This window comes from Lepidochelys kempii, chromosome 2 (genome assembly GCF_965140285.1).
Source record: "Lepidochelys kempii isolate rLepKem1 chromosome 2, rLepKem1.hap1, whole genome shotgun sequence".
In the NCBI taxonomy this organism is placed as follows: domain Eukaryota; kingdom Metazoa; phylum Chordata; order Testudines; family Cheloniidae; genus Lepidochelys; species Lepidochelys kempii.
In genome coordinates, this window is record NC_136381.1 from 44982759 (window position 1) to 45002580 (window position 19822).

A 19822-nucleotide genomic window follows, 5' to 3' on the forward strand; every position below is an offset into this window, starting at 1 on the left:
CAGAGAGATTGAAGTGTTCTCCGACTGGTTTATGAATGTTATAATTCTTGACATCTGATTTGTGTCCATTTATTCTTTTACGTAGAGACTGTCCAGTTTGACCAATGTACATGGCAGAGGGGCATTGCTGGCACATGATGGCATAGATCACATTGGTGGATGTGCAGGTGAACGAGCCTCTGATAGTGTGGCTGATGTTATTAGGCCCTGTGATGGTGTCCCCTGAATAGATATGTGGGCACAATTGGCAACGGGCTTTGTTGCAAGGATAAGTTCCTGGGTTAGTGGTTCTGTTGTGTGGTATGTGGTTGTTGGTGAGTATTTGCTTCAGGTTGCGGGGCTGTCTGTAGGCAAGGACTGGCCTGTCCTCTCCCAAGACAGGCCAGTCCTTGCCTACAGACAGCCCCGCAACCTGAAGCAAATACTCACCAACAACCACATACCACACAACAGAACCACTAACCCAGGAACTTATCCTTGCAACAAAGCCCGTTGCCAATTGTGCCCACATATCTATTCAGGGGACACCATCACAGGGCCTAATAACATCAGCCACACTATCAGAGGCTCGTTCACCTGCACATCCACCAATGTGATCTATGCCATCATGTGCCAGCAATGCCCCTCTGCCATGTACATTGGTCAAACTGGACAGTCTCTACGTAAAAGAATAAATGGACACAAATCAGATGTCAAGAATTATAACATTCATAAACCAGTCGGAGAACACTTCAATCTCTCTGGTCACGCAATCACAGACATGAAGGTCGCTATCTTAAAACAAAAAAACTTCAAATCCAGACTCCAGCGAGAAACTGCTGAATTGGAATTCATTTGCAAATTGGATACTATTAATTTAGGCTTAAATAGAGACTGGGAGTGGCTAAGTCATTATGCAAGGTAGCCTGTTTCCTCTTGTTTTTTCCTACCCCCCCCCCCCCCAGATGTTCTGGTTTAACTTGGATTTAAACCTGGAGAATGGTCAGTTTAGATGAGCTATTACCAGCAGGAGAGTGAGTTTGTGTGTGTATGGGGGTGGGGGGGATGTGAGAAAACCTTGATCTATGCAGGAAATAGCCCGACTTGATTATGTAAAGAGTTGTCACTTTGGATGGGCTAGCACCAGCAGGAGAGTGAATTTGTGTGGGGGGGTGGAGGGTGAGAAAACCTGGATTTGTGCTGGAAATGGCCCACCTGTTGATCACTTTAGATAAGCTATTACCAGCAGGACAGTGGAGTGGGAGGAGGTATTGTTTCATGATTTCTGTGTGTATATAAAGTCTGCTGCAGTTTCCACGGTAAACATCTGATGAAGTGAGCTGTAGCTCACGAAAGCTCATGCTCAAATAAATTGGTTAGTCTCTAAGGTGCCACAAGTACTCCTTTTCTTTTTGCGAATACAGACTAACACGGCTGTTCCTCTGAAACCTATCCTGTGGTTCTATGCATTTTTACAATTACTTGTAAAACACAATCAGCAGAATGACTAGCCTATCTGAAATATGAAGCCCAGATCCACCTGAAGCCCAGATCCAAATATGAAGCCCAGATCCAATCCTATTCGCCAGCTTTCTTTCTCGCCCTCTCCCTCCACACTGAGCAAAGATAAGGGCCTCACAGCATGCCTAATGGAAAGGTTTGTGGCTACTTCAGACCAGCATGTGGTGCAAATTCTAGATTCAAGGGCTGATCACAAAAGATGCACTTCCTGGCAGCTCAGTCATTTCAGCTGATCCAAAAAGTGACAGTATCATATGGGGAGGAAAAGGTAGCTTTTCACATAGGGAAATCCAAAGCCATTCAGATCTTTATACAGAAGTTAACACATCCCCTTCCCCCGCAAAACTCAGACTCCACCTGGAAACGAAGAAGCAGCCCGAACAGACTACAAGAGCACCAACAGAATGGGCTCTCATTGTCAAACACAAGTTAATGATTCACTGTGACTTCATTATCCAGCTGGTCTGAAGGTGTGGTCCCATGTACAGGCCTTAGCTGTTGTTAGCCCTATCTCAGAGGAAATGAATAAAGATGAAAATTTAGAGACACAAAACTGGGACTAGGACGAGGCTTCTAGAGAACAAGGGGGGCTTCTAGAAACATCAATCCATCACTTGACTTTAGAACAACAAAATCAATAGGTGTGATAAATTTGATGTCTGCTCTGCAACATGCATCTCCAGCATTTTCCAACAGGTGAAAAATCTGACGTAGGTATTTCTCAGGTGTCCAATAAAATTGTTTAAAAATCTGGTTTTGGAAGAATCTAAGGAGGTGTGAATTCGATATTTTCCAGACGCTTGTCCAGCTCTTTCCCCATTCTTCATCTGATATATCCATATGTAGTTCATTCTCTCAGCATCTCCAGGCAACATAATAAGCACAGCTGGCCTGGTTGGCTGCATGATTGACTGCACCACCTGATTGGTTGGAAGGGTCAGCAGACCAGCTTTTAAGCTCAGCATCACCAGTACCACTAATTTAGTGACTGCTCAAAGCATTCATCTATCCCTGTGATAATACCTGTCTCTTTTGTGGCCCCACTGTTTCCTCACTCCAGGTAAGCTGGTTCTGGCACTCCGCTCCAATTCCTGATCTCTCAGTTCAGTTCTGACCCTTAGCACTGGCATGTGGCCTCTTATCTGGTTCTGACCCTGAGCGCTGACTCCTGTATCCCTTGAAAATTCCAACCTTAGTGTCTGTACAGCTCCAATTTAGTGCCCAGAATAGAGCCCATATTTTCAAGATGCAAGCAGCACCCTTGAAAATTGCCTTTGTTTCCCAACTGCCCCAAACAGAGTGATCAAATTCCCTACCATCTAGCAGAGACTGTTTCCCTATTCATTTTTTTAATTGGTGCTGCATTTCAGGTCTAAAATTGATATTCAGTACCAGTCAATCTAATGGACTAACTGTCACCACTTCCCTGGGAGATAGCTGTTTCTCTGTTAGGGTTTCTGTGTTTCCCATCACCAAGGTGTCTGTAAGAATTGTAATATTATCTCTATTCTACAGTTCACAGAGAGAAGTGGAGGCACAGATAACTTAAGTGGCTTGCTCAGTGTCATACAGGAAGTCAGAAGCAGTACTTAAAATCAGACTCATGTCTTTTGGCTCCCAGTTCTGTGCTTTACCCATTAGATTTCCCCCTCCCTTTGGGGAAAGGGCATAGATCATAAACTGTAATTTCTATTATTCTATTACCTACCTTCTTATGCTGCTATCAGCCTCTGAGATTGATTCCACTTGATTAAAGTAAGCCAAAACATGTCTATTGGCTACACAGTCAGAAGCTATTGTTTATACTGAAAAATAAATCTAGTTTAGTGATGATGAATTCTCCTTACCACAGCCATGCAAGATCGGGACTGGCAGCCTTTGGGCAATCTGATTGATATGAATCATCAGTAAACATGTTTAATGAACATACCTGGTCTTTCGGCTGCTAACGCTTACAGCCATCTGGTTGAAAGGATTTTATTCTGTATCATCACAGGTTGAAAGGATTTTATTCTGTATGCCAGGCAATGATGACTTTAAATAGGACGCCTGTATAACACTGCAGGCTAAATCTCTCTGGCTTAAGTCTTTCCCGTTTTACTGAAGCATGCATTGGAGCTATATACTGGCCAACAGTTCAGCACACCTGCAGACAATTACTGGTTTGTGTGACAAAAGAAACACCTGAGCAGAAAAGCAGAGGAGTTCGCAGTTCACAGTCAGGTGTCACTGTCCACAGAGCAGCTTGTACTCTGGCAAGCACCTGGCAAACCTAAAACCGCCAAAGAGCTTAGCTGGAGTTGATCACACGCCTTCTGTGCAATGGTTTGATAATATAGGATTTAAGCTCAGCAGCAATGGTGAGATACTACAGCCCTATGAAGACTCCACATGCTAAGCATAAGAAAATAGACAATTAATTTTACTACTGCATTTGGGACCTGATTCCGAGGTGCTGATAGTCTCCTGGGAAGTGCTGAAGTCTCATGAGTCCTAATGGAGGCAATGGAAGTGGAGGGTGCTCAGCACCTTGCAGGATCAGGGTCTAGGCTGAATAAGGATGTTCAAGAGTTTGCCTTTCCCTGACTCTTATACAGTAGTTCCTGTAAAAAGAAAAAGTAAGGCAGATTAGAAACACTAAAATGGTTATGTATTACTGTGAGTAGCTGAGCTTGTTAGTACTGAGGAGATCATGATGTGGTCCTGGAATAGGAATGAGTAGATTATATATTCATTTAATTAAACTGCTAGATATAAAATTTGTCAGTGAATAGAGACAGCACTGAAATCATCAAGGAGCGTTCTGTGGATTATTTAAAGTATATATTCTGAGTATGTGCCATTAGAGATTTACGCAGCACATGTATGGTGTTAGTTCAAAAGAGCAGACAATAGAGCCATTTGAAAAATGGTGACAGTTCTTCACAAATAATTTAATTGAAATTTTCAGCCAGCTATACACAAGCGTAGTTTACAAAAAGAGGTAGAGTGTCTTTCCACAGCATCAGATAGACTATTGTATGGAATGCTTAATATATTAGAACAGGCATGATGTTCTAATGTGGTACATAGTTGACCACACCAGAGAGGGTCTCAGGGAAAGATTTAGGAGGAGATGAGAAGAGGTTCATAGGTTGGTGAGCAACTGTTGCATTTTGGGAGTTTGTGTCCTCTGCCTAATTGGAGAGGTCTGATCTGAGTAGAGGACTCAAAGCCTACAGGTTCTGTACTCTAATATGGACTTGGATTTCTACCACAGCTGTGGATTTGGTAAAGTCTGAACCTCTTCGCCTCAGTTTTCCCAGTTGTAAAATGGGTATAATAGGACCTTATTTTTCCTGCCTGACATTTGGGTTCTAAGAATTAATTAGCAATTGGGCCACATATTCCTTTCCGCCACACACTGCAGAGGAGAGGAATATTCATCAGAACCCCTCAGACATGTGGAAATGTTAGACCAGTCGCTCAGCTTCATACTCCCAACTGCTCAGATACTACAGTAATGCAGGCCATATAAGAGTGTTGGTAGATTTCAGATGCCACCAAAGCTATATCCTCTGAAATTCATGGAGTAGAAACTCTGTACCTTTTGGAGGATCAAAGCAGGCCTGCTTTTCTACATGTTTCTCTGACTTGCCTGAGGATTTTCAGGTGGAAATCTGATCAGAAGCTACTCCTATGAACAGCAATAACTGCCTTTGCAATTTTATCCCTTTCCAAGTATGGAATTGGGGGTGGAGACTCAGAAGGCATAATATTTGGAAGGGTAGACTTTGGGAGAGCCATTGAGAAGATGGGGACTGGGTGGAACTGAATGAAGGAGAGGGCAGTCTCATGAAATGTCCAAGGATCTAGGAAGGTGGCTATTAAATTTCCCCACTGATCAGCTTCCCTTGAAAGCTTGCAACCCAACCTCATTTGCTCTGAGAACAGAACTAAGCAGAATGTACTGGGTTTTAGACTTCTTTTGTGTGACCCAATGTTTGTAAAGAGATTGGACCAGAAGAACAGGAATTGGATGAACTTTCCATTTCCTTCATTTCAAACCCACTCAAACATCCTGGGTTCAAAAGGTTGATTCACACTTGCACATTGTGGGGCAACCATTTCACTTAAAAGAAACTGGAAAAGGGGCAAAAAGAGAGAATTCAGTGAAAAAACATGGTAGAAAGGGAAGAGATACCAGGAACAGTGATAAACAAATACAGATAAACTAAAAATTCAGACCCTTAAGAATAGTGGATTCTATGGATTTCAATGTATGGCTTACTTTGCGGGCTTGGGAAATACATCTATCAGCTACAGACAGTTACCTTAAAACTGATCTGCATCCAGGTAGATGGTTTATAGGCTGTCAGGCCACACTGCTGGTTTAGATTTGAGGAATTACTCTGGGAGAACAAGGCAGGTTCTATTTTTGACATTTCAGCAATGAGACCACTTGTACATTATGACCCAATTTGATTTACTGTAAGAAAATAAGAGTGCTGTAATTTGTAAAAGACATTTATTACATGAGTTAAAAAAAATGGTTAGCGTCTCTGTCCATCCCCATCTGGTTTTATTTTAATCTCACTCTAGTCACATATGAAATTTTGCTTAGCTGTCTTCATTTTCTTAGTCAATCTTGATTAATGGCCTTCAAAGTAAAAATAATTGGCCAGCATCAGGCTGGTTTTATAACTCTTGTTCACAAAGAATGTGAAAGGCTGGAAAATGAGCCTAAACAGAAGGAATGCATTACGTTAGCCTTTGAGAAAGAGCAGTCCTCCATTTGTGTTTCACTGTGTATTTTTATAACAGGCGCCTCTTTGACCGTCCGTGATATTGCAGATATGCAGTGCCAAAAGCGTATGTATACTTCATCAAACTGACCATGTCACCTCGGAATCTCCAAACAACCACATATGTTAAGGCAGTTCTGAGCAGAGTAAACAACAATGGACTGAAGAGCTTAATAATGTAAATGATTAAGGTGGCTCTGGGTGTGAGACCTAGAGTTTAAAATCGGTTGTGGGACTAAGTGTCTGAGCAGTTGAAAGGATATTTTTGTTTAAGTGGGCTCTAATTATTGTTTTACTCTTGCTTTTAAATTTAAGGGCAGTTGCAGTGCATTTTGGGCAATTGGGATCCCACTTGAACATAGTAAACTAAAGTCATATGTTGACTTCAGCAGGGATATATGTAGCCATGTGGGTTACTTCCTTTATTTCCTTCCAAGGAACCCAGTTCTGGCAGATCCAGTCAACCAATCTGGTTATAAGTTAATCTATTAAATTGCTTGCGCTGATTATAAGTTTAATATTTTAAATTGTTTCATGTTATACACAATAGACTAATTTGTTCAGTTCGAAAAAAAATTTCTAGAAAATCACAGGTAGCTTTTAAATATAAGCTTATTTCTGAAAAACTTCTAAAGGAGTTAGTAGCAGAACAGAGCCTATACTCCCAGGGGCTAATTGTTAGAGCATGGTCCCTTATGGAGTTCTGCTGGCTTAACAAGCTGTTCTGTAGCTTCAAGAACAGCATACGTGTTGATAACACTGCATGGATTATCAGGGAAAACTATGTGATTAGTGTTCCTGTTTGGCTAATAATAGCATGCATCCTAATATTTCTGTCACCCTACTCTCTCTCTCCCTCTTTACCCCAGTTCACTTGTTATGTCTTGTGTTTTAGAATGTAAACTCTTTAGGTCAGGGAGAGAAAGTGGTTAGGATGCTAGTCTGGGACCTGGGTTCAATTCCCTGCTCCACTACAGGCCTCTTGTGCAACCTTGGGCAAGTCATCTAGTGCCTCAGTTCTCCATCTGTAAAATAGGGATAAACTGTCCTACTTCACAAGGATGTGGAGCAGATAAATACACTTAAATGTGTGAGGTGTTCAGATACTATAGTAAGTACGTAAAATAGATAGACTGTCATTTATTCTGTTCAGCACCTACCACAATGGGGTCTGGTTGGCCACTAGACACTACCGCAATATACGTCTTTAATAATCACAGTGTCATTGGAAAGAGGAACTAACCATGCACATTAGCTCTGAGTGTACTCGTAGGCTATGCTGCCTCTTCTTGGTTTAAGGGAAGAAATGAAGGGAGCTGAGGCGTTAAAACAACTGAACAACTGATTCATCTGCATAGTTTGTTTAAAACTCTAACATTTTCTGAGCTGGTATATGGTACATGATATTTTGGTATGAATGGGCAGCAAATCTGTAAGAATCAGACCCTCCCTCATCTCTTTCGTAGTTAGTGACTTCAATTTGTCTCATTTTTCCATGCTAATTGGCATATTTTCTTTTTCTGAAGATTGATTTTTTTCAGTTCAAAGCAGCATTCAGAGGAAAAGGAAAGCAGAAACTTGAGACATTTTGAACCCATTTACATACTTCCATGATTCGGTGATTCTAAAGGATTAGCCCACTTTTTCAGAAAGAATAAGACACATTCCCATTTACTTACCTAAAACTGTTATAAATATTTTCATCCAACATGACTTTATCCCTGGTTTTCCTTCTGTGCTCCCTTCTTTAGATAGCTATAGGAAACTGGCAGTGCTTAATTTTTGCCAGGGCTTGACAAGGCTGAGCCCTGGCACCTCTGGGCTTGGCAGTTCATAGCCCCGGCACCTCTCGACTTGCTGCATCAGTTATGAAAGTAAAAAAATTGCTTGAGCCCTTACACTTAATTGCTTGAGCACTGGCACCTCTTTCTTTACAAACTAAGCACTGGAAACTGGCACTTCTGTCCCCATGTAATATATACCATAGGTACATGGTAGATATACTGTATGACTTGCATGGGATTTGTTATTTATTGCACAGAGCACAACATATGCATTTAGTATGCTGCTTTTTTTCTTTTGCCACAAGAACTTTAAGAATTACTCCATGCCTAAAGATTTCAGTTCTCCTGTGCTGATATACTTGCTTATACACAGGCAATGGATTTTATGTAAACACTGTAATATTTCCAAACAGACTGTGACATGCAGTCATTCCTAGTTCATATAAGGTTCAGAAATGCAGTGTAATTTATATTAGTAGTAAATCATTCACCTCATTCAGTTTAAAATGCTATCATCTCAACTTGCAGTGTTGTCAATATAAAATGTCATAACATGATGCTCAGTTTGAACATGGAAATGGATATTAATCTCAAAATGCTTCTGTTTATTGCTAAGGCTGAATTGTACCATGTGAAACAGCATTAGTTTGTCTGGAAAGATTTAGAATTGCACACCATCTTTATATATGGAAAACATTTTGTTACATACAGCATACTAATAACTGTTGAACTGAAGTGTTTTTCCAGCCCCAGTGGTATAATGGGAATTATACTTCAAACTGCATAATGTTTTGGGAAGGGAACATAGGCTTAGCAAAGAACATCATCATTTTGCTACAATGATAACATACCTATTTACATAATGATAATGTACATATTTACTGCCAAGCATGTTTGTTCTGCATTAGTGTTCATAGGATCGCAGGGAGAATTACAAAATGGAAACTTCGGGTTGTGTCTGGTGGCTGTTGTTTTACAGGGAAGTGAAGAATGGATAATGTGTGATTTGGTGTTAAAACAAACAAAAAAGAGTAACACTATGAGTTAGGTTCACGTTGTATACAAGATAAAATCGACACATGCCCATTTGTTACCCTTTCTTCTTTTTATTTTTTTTTCCAAGGGACCTTGTCAGTTAAGTAAGCGAAAATCCTTTGTGAGATTCTTGGCAGCGGGCGTCATAAAGATGCTAAAAGTCTATGTTAGCTGCATACGCTCGCTTTGAACACATTCTCAAGTAATGCCACTGTTGGAATCATTTCATCTGAGAGCTGAAAAAAAAAATCTACATTTTTGGTTACGTTTCAAAAACTCTAAATCTTTATATACATCTAAAGAATCAGGAAATCTTACTCCTGGAGGAGAAAAAAAAGTTAGGAGATGCTATTTTGTGAGCTGTTGTATGTTTTCTGAACTTTTTGTAATAGAAAGAAATCTCTTAAGAGCCCTTTTCCTCACTCTTCTAACAAAGGCATGTCCCAGTTTATTAAAAAATCATACACAACAATGCTGCCTGCCAGGTTTTATACTCCTAATGAAAATTTGGTCCAGAGCACAAAAAATATCTGGAAAAATGCCTGAAATTTCCCTGTCGCAGATGTTTCAACAGAAGGTGCTTGCATGCCATTCGTTAATACAATGCCATACGGGACTCGGTATGACCACCGCAATAACCAGTAAGTAACACACGCGGTGTGCGCATCACTGCGCCAGATTTTCCGTCTGTTGTGTGGGACTTGTATCCTGTGGATTGAGACGTACCTTGATGAAACTGTATTGTCATTGAATGATAATATTTGTGGATCGCTCTGCTAGAAAACATCCTATCAAGAATGTGGGAGGTCTGTTTAAAGAGTCAGTGCAGCTCATTGGCATTGCAGTCAGTTAGAGGGGATGTGAATGCAAGCACTGAATGCCCCCCTTTTTTAGCCTATCTTCAGATGCCAATGTACAGGAGCAGCACTGCAGATATTAAAGTACTTTCTCAGTGAGAGCTGCTGTTGAATTTTAATCTCAGATACTATGTAATTAAAAGACCACGTGAAATACAATAATTATCAATGCACTGAAAAGAATTACACAGGCATAACAGTCTCCTGTGATGATTATTTTTATTCTATTAGTTTCAAAGGGCAAAGGACTAAAAGGAAACAAACAAAAAAAAAATCCTGAAATACATTTTACTGTGTCAGCTGGAGTTTTGCGGATATTATGAAAGGCAGCAAAGAAATCTAAATTGCTGATTACAAACCTATCCCTTGTGCATCCAGATTAATTTTACCACCCTGATATCAAGAAAGGTGTTTTTGGGGTATACTCTCTTTGATTTGTTTATATGTAGGGGAGGTTATGCATGCTGTTAACATTAGCACAAATGGGTGCTACACACACAAATCACTATGTATTGTGATGAGAATATACCTGAGTGGTTCTTGTAGAACACACTAGAAAATTATCTTGCAAGAGCTGGATCTACTTATGACAAGTGTGTTTTAGAAGGTTTCATTATTTCACATATGCATCCCCTGCCACTCTGTTATAATTTTTCTGGACAGAAAGGCGTTCCTGATATCCCTTCTATGCCAATATTTTTAATGTAAAAGAGCTGAAGGAGCCTGTGATCAGATCCAGATTAGGTTTACGTTGGGTTGGCGTCAAGGCTGAATAACAATTACGATTCAACAGCACCAAGTCTTGTGAGTTGTTTGTGGTCAGATTAGATTATCATAATAGTCCTTTCTAGCCTTAAAATCTATGAATCGGTGAGAGTTCAGTCACATCTGAAATGGATTTGGAAAATAGAACGCTTCTAATTTAGGATTTGACACAGAATCAGAATCATAGAAACAAGTTCAGCTCCTGAACTGTGAATCCAGATTCAAAGGGTTCTCTTTCAAGGTTCTGGTTTTTAGCCCTTCTATAAAGTAATGTCTGCAAATGTATGATCTTGTGTTTTTCTACTCTTTTTATTTGCAATGCTACACCTTGCTAAGATAAAACTAGAGATAGATGTGTTTCTACCAGTAGTTAAACACAATAACAAAGGAGCTGGATTCAGATATACAAGAAAAATAGAAATCAGTGTGATATGATAAAAAAAAAACTACACAACTTTACCTGGCTATTAATTAAAGGAGATAGAAGCTCACCCTTTTGTACAGAGATACCTCTGCCTTTTATAAATGGAACCTTCCAGCAATTATTCAGTCCTCAGGCCTTTAAAGCAGGCATTCTCCAAAGGGATGTAGAGTAAATAATGGAAGCACAGGCCATCATGTCCCATCTTTAATTCTGCTATCCTCAAGTGGACAACAAAACCTAATCAAGTTGGAAGCAAATATCAATTTCCATCTGACCCTTCAAACAGTTTTACCTACCATCAGTCCAACTCCCTGGTCTAGAACTGTTTCCCAAAGAATACAGAGAAGCATCCTATGGAGTTACTGTGGCTGATTCCTAATGTCACATGTATAATTTCTTTTAGGCAGGGGTTTTAGCCACCATGGAACAGGTTTTCAGAGAATTTATGCATGCAAAAATGTATACACGTTCCTATGACCATGCATGCAAATTGGGTAATTGCCCGTGCAAATCTAGCTTCATGGACAGCTAGCCAATTTCCCTGTCCAACCCAGTACACCATTGACACTGTACATCTAAATTATCTGAAAACTGGGCCCCAATAAAATTGCTAATAAAATAGAATAGTACAAAGGAAAACATTGCAATTATCTAACTTTTCCTTTTATTTGAGAAGAAATCAATATTACTAGAATGGATTAACTGCACTAAAATGTGTCTGACTGTAAATTCATTACTACACATTTTGCCAGGACACAGAACTGATTAACTGAATTTGCAAACAAAACAGTCATTTTCCTGCATGGTAATAAACTTTTTTCTGGAAGTTAGGGCTAATGGTTATTCTAGTTCTGTATTGGGGTGGGGGAGGGGAAGGAAAGAAAAAAGAATAGAAAATATCTTTATTAATGCCCACTGGGCTGAATTATGCTGAGAGGGTTGTATTATCAGCTAAGTGTCTCAGAAGAGAGGTATGCTGTTTTTTCTCTAAGAATTTATTTATTTTTAATTTGTTTGCTTCTTGTAGGATTTCTTTTTGCTTTTCTAAGCACACACCTGCTCTGTTTTCTCACTAGTTTTGCCATTAGCAGTCAGGCTGCCTTTTTTATTGCCTCAGGAAGAGCATTGTTTTGCAGAGCCTTTTTAATCAACCTCAATAGCACTATAGAATCATGGAAATTAGAGATGGAAACGACCTATTAGATCATCTAGTGAGTCCCCCTGCAAATGCAGAATTATATCCCTACTCAAAGCAATGAAGCACAAGAGGGTTTCTATATTACAACCTTCCAGTACTATGTATAAGTAAGGTTTAAAGATGCTTATCTGGGGCAGATTCTACACCAGAATACATCTCATTTGTGTCAGTCTACATACACAAAGTAGTGATAGATCAGATAGTATAGAGCCAATACACCACCCACCTTCTGGCCCCAGGCATAGCGAGTGCTATAGTGGGAGAAAGTGGGCATGCCCAGAGTGCCCATGAACTCTGATGATCTTCAGCGGCCAGAATGACCCATGGGGACTGTGGTCTCAGGGCCACACTAAACTATCCTGGGGTGCAGACCAGCACAGTACTGGCCTAGGACTGAGGATCCACAAATGGCTCAGTTGCACCCTCCTTCTTTGCTGTGCTTAGCTGAGAAAGATTCTGGACTCGGTGCACCTGAGAATCTGACTCAGTGAAATGAGTGGACACCTACAAGTAAATGACACACACAAGTGCAGATAGACTAGGAATAGGCAAAATGATGCAAACAAAGTAAGAACTAACTTGGGACTTGGAATTGAACCAGACATGAATTTTTCAGAGGCTTAAAAAGTATGATTAGCTATAAAACAAAAACCAGCACCTGTATTTGCTGGTGGAAGCAGAAGGCAGAAACACTTGGGTGGGAAAATATAAATGAGATACTTTTGGCATGGTATTTCCAGCCTGGCTGAAAGCAGAAAGTACTGGAAATTGCATGAGAGAGCTTGACCTTGCAAGATTTCCAACATGATCTTTTCCAGAGCAAGATGTTAGGATAAGATACCAGGCCCCAGGCCTGGCTGTCCTGTCACACTGGTTGTAGATAACATTTCAGATTTATTTTTTCACCTTTCTCTTCCGTATTTGTCTCACTCCCCACGTGTCCATGGCCCTAGTTTGCATTTCTTTGCTTATTGTATGCAGTTTTGTAATGGTGATAATATGGCACTGCTCACTTTTTATAAGCCATTTTACAATTAAATAGAATGTGCTCCTCATTTTACCCCGGTATTTGTCTTTTTCTCAATGGGCTCCACAATGCCTGATATTTCTCTGTTACTTGTGTGCTGTGAATCTGTGCTGCTCTTTCTCATTTAGAATTAGATTTGCACAGATTTATTTTTTCATTCATTAACCCTGAGATTGCCATCAGATTAGCAAAGTCAGAGACCAGTCATGTTATGTAACTGTGAATGAATGAAACACAAATATTTACTACATGGCAGCCTTTTCCTCTAATATTCTGCTGCGCTGCAGGGTTCTCTTAAGCTGCCTTGGCATACCACAATTCATGCGGCGAAAGAGCATTTTGTATGTGAAATCTACTTCATATATTTTTCTAGTTAGCAGATTGTACATGACAACCATCAGCAGGATCATACAAAGCATCTTATCCATTTCTTCACTAGTGCAAGATTCTCCCTGTTAGAATATTCTGTAGTGTTTTGCACACTATTGCATGACTCAATCTATGAAGAGTCTTAGAAGTGGTTGTACAGATGTTTTGTGGACATTTTTGTCCATACGTCTGTGTGCCACACAAAGGGTCATGAGGGATTCTTAGACATTGGTATCTTGTCTTGGGTGTTTACTACGTAATGTTGTACCCCCAAAGTTTTCCTTTTTTAGAACTCTGCATATTAGCTCAGAACTCCCATCTGCAGGAATGTCTTGTTGTTTTTTTTTTCTTCTTACAGGTGGGCAGAATTACTAACCTGACTCTAGCCAACCTAAACATCTGAAGCTGTTAGTCTTGGAAAACAGTTTTGAATGTGAAGGTTTTACTTCTCAAACTGAAATTCCTGGCAGGGAAAACTAAATAGCAGGGATAGCTAAAATAAAATTGGTCCTACCCTGTCAAGCCACCAAATGTACTCTGAATCCATATCATTGCTCTCTGCATGAAGGCTGTATATGGCAGCAATAACATCCTATCATTATGAGTTATTATAAAATGGACTTAAGGACATAAATGGAGCTTTCTGATTGGCTGGTAATTGTATCATAACAAGCTATGTCACCAATCTCCATTAAGTGCCTGAGTATGGCCTTCTTTCCTTTAGCTTTTTTATATATTTTCCATTCCATAACTCAAGTGCAGGACATTGTACTCCAGGCAGTACATATCTGGGAGCTGTGACATTTCTTATACAGCCCTAGACCCTTGGCCTATGGCTTCAGAGAACATTACGTGAGATGTTGCAGAAAACCCTTCGAAATGACAGCCTGGAGACTGCCTTATTACTGAAGTCATGGCATTAAAGATTGGTAACCAGGGGGGCAAATATAAGAGATGGATGTTAAGGGAAAAAAACATGTGAATATTTAACTCAGTTTATGTGTGTATGTACTGTAGAAATATTTACTTGTTCCAAGGATAAGAAAAGTAAAATATTGTCCAAGAGAAAATATATTTCCTGAGATTGTGAGGACAGTATGTAGTATTAAATGTATTATAATTTGCTTGGTACCCATTTAAAAAAATGATATTGCTTAAAGAGACCATCAATACTTTATTTATCTTCCAGTTCTGCTCCTGCAGGAAGGCCCGGAGCTCCTCTTTTTGTTTGGCTGGGATGATCTTTGGGATGGGTGAAGCGGCTCTTTTTTTGCCCCCTGGTGTTCCATTCCTTGCTTTATTGTCCCCACGGTATTCCACATATTCTCTCCCCATCTCCTGTACCCTTCTTTCTCTACCCTCCAAAAAGGCCAACTCCCTTTGCATTTTCTCTTTCTCACCCACGACTCCAATCTTTCTCTCACCTTCCCATGAAAATTCTCAGGGAAGGAATGCTCCAAAAGCTGCATAGAAGAGTCATTCAACGACAGAATGGGCCAGCCACACCAAGACCTCAGTAGAGACAATGTGGTTGTTCCCTACTGACCCGGGTTCTGGATTGTTGGAGGGAGGACAGAAGCACCTTTCATGCTTGCGCTGCCTTCCACTGAAGTCAGCGTTCTGAGACGGGGCTCATACAGTATAGGTGGATGGCATTCTAAAGACATTATTCTAGGGTTCAAATCCAGGAGTGCTCTTCATCTCTATGGCAGTTTTTCCCAACCTAGTAACTTGAAAATGTCCATGCCTCGTGTCCCAATGTTAGACATTTGACCACTGCCCAAAGACGTGGGCTGTTGCCCTGTGTTTAAGTTGCTAATAGGTTATATAATTAGTTTTGAGACAAACCACTCTTCCCTCCCCCCCCCACATATGTATATATAACAAATTCTAGTATATGTTGGTATAACTCCCGTCACTTGAAGTTGTGCCTGTTTACAATGAGATAAATTTAAGATGTGTGTGCGTTTGTATAAATATACTTCATACCTCCAGAAAGATAGCAGCAGATATAGTATATGTGTGTAATATATAATGTGCCTTGTCTATAGATAATATAGTATACTGATTGTATGTATATACTATTCGTTGGATGGCCGTCTGGAAAATCTGTTTTCTAAGGGGAAAGAAGCTCTATGAGGAATAGTTTCAGGCAATAGCAAGAGCCAGCTATTAGTTTGTATAGGGGTTGGTGTAACACCATTGGCAAATGTAAAAACCCTAAACTTTAGCAAAAGTTTAGTGCTGTTGATGCGGTTCATGATTTGTCAGTGATAATTGTGTTAGTTGCCATCATTCTGGGAAGGTTACTCAGTCATTAAGGGAAGTGCATTTTGCATACAGCACTTGGAGAGGCTGGACTTTGCAGTCATTTCAATGGGAATGTTCACCTCGCGTATAGCACTACTTTTGTTGAGCTGCAGATACAGGGATAGGGCACGGTCACCTGAAAAACATAAAACCAAATAGCTGTTGGAAATTCCAGGTCAAAGAGCCAAAGATATCTGTAGACACTGGCATGCCCTTATATGCATGTCAGGTCTCACCCATCATTGGAAGTACAATTGTTTCCCATAACATGATGTCATTAGCTTCCCTCAGTGGCTCCATGCATGTGTCCCCTCCAGTGGGCAGGGATTATCATCTGCTAATCACTATGCACACAGAACTGAAGAAGACACAAAGAAGTATGATCCGTGCCCTGTGGGGAGTGTGTCATTGGTGCAGAGGGGGATTTACTGCTGCTCATACCATTGGTAGCTCCTGATGTGCATTGGATCATAAGTTATAATGTTTGCCAATGGCAGCATGCCATGTAGTGGCCACTCCCCACCTCTTTTCTTCTCTAGTAGACCTTTTTATCACCAAGCGACTTTGAAGTGTGAGTGCTGTGGACGGCTGGTGATGGCTTTGTATTGCCAGGGCGTGATGCCACAGAGCTGCCTTTTCCCTCTGCATGGCCTCCAATTGCCTTTTTCCGCATGATTATCGCCCATCTGCTGCCCTCTGTGCCATGTATGGGAAGGGAGCATATGGTCCAGAAAGTTGGAACACAGGAAAGCAAGTAGTTCAGAGAGAGGAGGAAAGAAAGCCATGTGTCCAGAAGAGGGATTCACAGGCTATCGTAAGTGGAAGATTTAATGAATAGCTCTATAGCTGGGAAGCCCCCTAACACCAAGGACACATAAAGAGCAACTATGAATAAACAAAGCCAGAGTCAAGAAAAGGAACTTTTGGTAGCAGAGCCAGCTTTGCCCTTGCAAAGCCTGGTGAGTAGAAATGTCCTGTATGTAACAATTTCACAGTAAGACAGTGTCATAGACTGACTAGCCCTTCAAGCAAGCTTGGTTCCACCTTGCCTGTGACCTGGCAACCCAGTAATTAGTGGCTGCATCTGAAGGTGTTAGGGAGATTTAATTATAATGACTGACCCCAGCTGTGTGGAAGGAGTTAGAAGGACTATACAAACAAAGATAAGAACTCAGAGTCACAGAGGATCTAGTGTGTGCTATTGGAGACATCCAGTGCCACCTGAAGAGCTGGGACTGAGCTCCTGGGTGAAGCAGTTGGGTAAGTCTTCAAGGAACAGCGGTGCTGGGAAACTCCATGGCTCTAAAGGGAAAAGAACTGGAGGAATAGCTGGAGAGGCTGAGATTTTAGGTTTGGTTTGTGCAACTGCAGACAGACCTCAGGAAGGAGGAACTGTTTGCCTGGTATGTTTGTATGGACAGGAGACGGGGAAAAGAAAGATGGGTTGGACTGGCAAAGCACCTGCACCACAGAAAACGTAAACAGTTGATTGACTACCCTTCTCCCAGTCATGGGATGTGATCAGCTTGGGTAGGTTTTAATCTGTTTAGTTTGGGTACTGGCAGCATGGGCTGGACACCTGACTAATTACCCAGGTAATTACTGAGTGGATTTGTACAGCCCACAATGCTGTGGCATCCCTGCTCTAGTATCTGAGCTAGCTAGATTGAATATGTCTGCAATCACCGCCCCCCACCCCGCCCCAACTGTAGTATAGATCAACATACCCTTAGATTATAAACTCTTTGGGATGGGAGCCAAGTCTGTTTGTCCAAAGCCTACCACAACAGGGGCCTAAACGTGTGGAACCACTCTAATATAATATTAAATAACCAATCTAGTGACATGTGACTAATGCTGTCTTCACCTGTATTACCTATATGAGGGAAAGGATAACTCCAGTTCTTCAGTCCTTTCATTGCTACTTTAATGGAGGAATAGTTGTGATACCAGTTGTTCATTTCCGCAAAAATAACCCTATATTTATCTTACCTTCCTATTCTGTATAGTCAGAAATCATGAATGAGATATCTACCAAAATCCCCATTACCCATAGACATCCTGCCACTGTTTGGAAAGCGTGTTGGTGTTCTAAGTATAGTAAAACACCAGCAAAGCAGTGATGATCTTCAACCAGTCATGGTTTTCAGCTGGTGCAGTTTGTGAAACTATATCACTTTCATTTGTAACTGTCAGCGTCATGCAGTTCCCTTCCAATGAGAAATGAAAGTTTATGCATTGAAATCTGCTGATGTTAGACACTGATTCAATGAATGCTTCCAAAGTTCCTCCTGCCTCTCGTAGGAATAACGTATGCAACTGACTTTTGTCCTCCAGAGAGGGATTTCACCGAGTGTTTTGTTTGTTTTTTTTCTCCAAGAATAGGCAAAGGGCGCCTCGTTGCTGGCATGTCTAAAATGTGTAAATAAAGGTGTAGAACAGAGGTGTCTGAAAAACAACATGTACTAGTGTACTTCGTTCCTAAGTGACTTCCTTTTTTTGGCAACTACAACAACTGAAGTTCTGATCCAGTGAGATGCTGAGCTCTTTCAGCTTCTGTTAGCTTTGGTGGGAATTTAGGCACTCGGCACCTTGCAGGATCAAGCCCTTATTCTTCGAACAAAAAGATGCATAAAGGGGCACTTTGAGCTTTTATTGAATTGGAGCCCAGGCACCAAGGGCAGGGATCTATTGAAAAGGAAATGACTTAATGTTAGGAACAAACATAGGTGGAGACAGAAGCTTAAATTAATTTGTTTTATTTGAAAGCATCCAGTTAAAATGTGGTGGTCATATTTTAACTGTTCATGTCAGCACAGCTAGAGTTACATGTATTATTGATCAATACCTAGTACTTAGGAGACTTCAGGTGCTCAGGTTGTCGGCACCTCCCAGGATTTTGGGTTTTCACACCCAACTGACCGACGCTGCAGACACCAAAAAAAAAATCTGCAGATGTTAATTGAACCCACAGTTATCTACACCTGCAAGACTGTGTAACAAAGGCCAGGATCAAATGTTGGTGTTAGTGATTAGACCTGGCTGGAACACTGTCAAAGAAATAAAATTTTGCCAAAGTATGCTGTTTCAGAAAGACAAAACATTTCATGAAGATGCACTGATTTTGATTACATTTTTATCGTGAAGGTTTTTTGAGAGTCAGTCAGACTGTCTGTGCCTGGCCAAGAGGGTAGGGCACTGGCCTGGGATGTGGGAGGCTAAGGTGCAAGTCCCTGAGTCGGAGTGATCTGGGCTGAAGAATTCTGCTGTGAATTAGGCTGCACAGGCAAATGCTCTAACCACGACCCTGCTCCAAAAACAGACTCTTTGACACAACTCCATTTTTGCAAAAAGGTTCAGTGTGGAATAAAAACACATTTTGAAACCTCCGTGGTTTCCACAAAATAGAATTGTCACCCTCCAATCTGCTCTGTTAGTAATTTGACCTGAGAGGAAGTCAGTGGGGTATCTAGAAATAAAGCTCAGTCTCCCCATCTACCAGTCTTGAGAATTAACTTGCAAGCCTTCCTCTGTGGTCAGTGATACAATTCAAAAAAAGAATTAATAGGCTCTTTCCCCTCCTGCAGTTGCTAGAAAGTTGGTGAGATATCTGAATTTCCATGCAAAGAGCCTCTTGGCTCCTTCGGTTAAAAGGAAGGAAAATGCATGGGACTCCTTGGAGAGCTAACACCCTGGCCCTGTGAACATGAAGATGATTATTTTCCTCTAGAAGCCTTTTTCACATGTGATAAGCTTGGCATGTTGCCTT

At 40.8% G+C, this 19822-nt stretch overlaps 1 protein-coding gene across 1 annotated transcript in view; it reads right to left on the bottom strand.

Annotated features, from left to right (window-relative positions):
• Positions 1-1368: 1368 nt before the first annotated feature.
• SLC26A7 (solute carrier family 26 member 7) overlaps positions 1369-19822 on the bottom strand; it is a 795743-nt gene continuing 777289 nt past the window's right edge. The window contains exon 19 of the transcript XR_013635291.1: positions 1369-1428. The gene's annotated coding sequence lies outside the window, so the exon portion shown is untranslated. The remainder of the gene's footprint in view (positions 1429-19822) is intronic.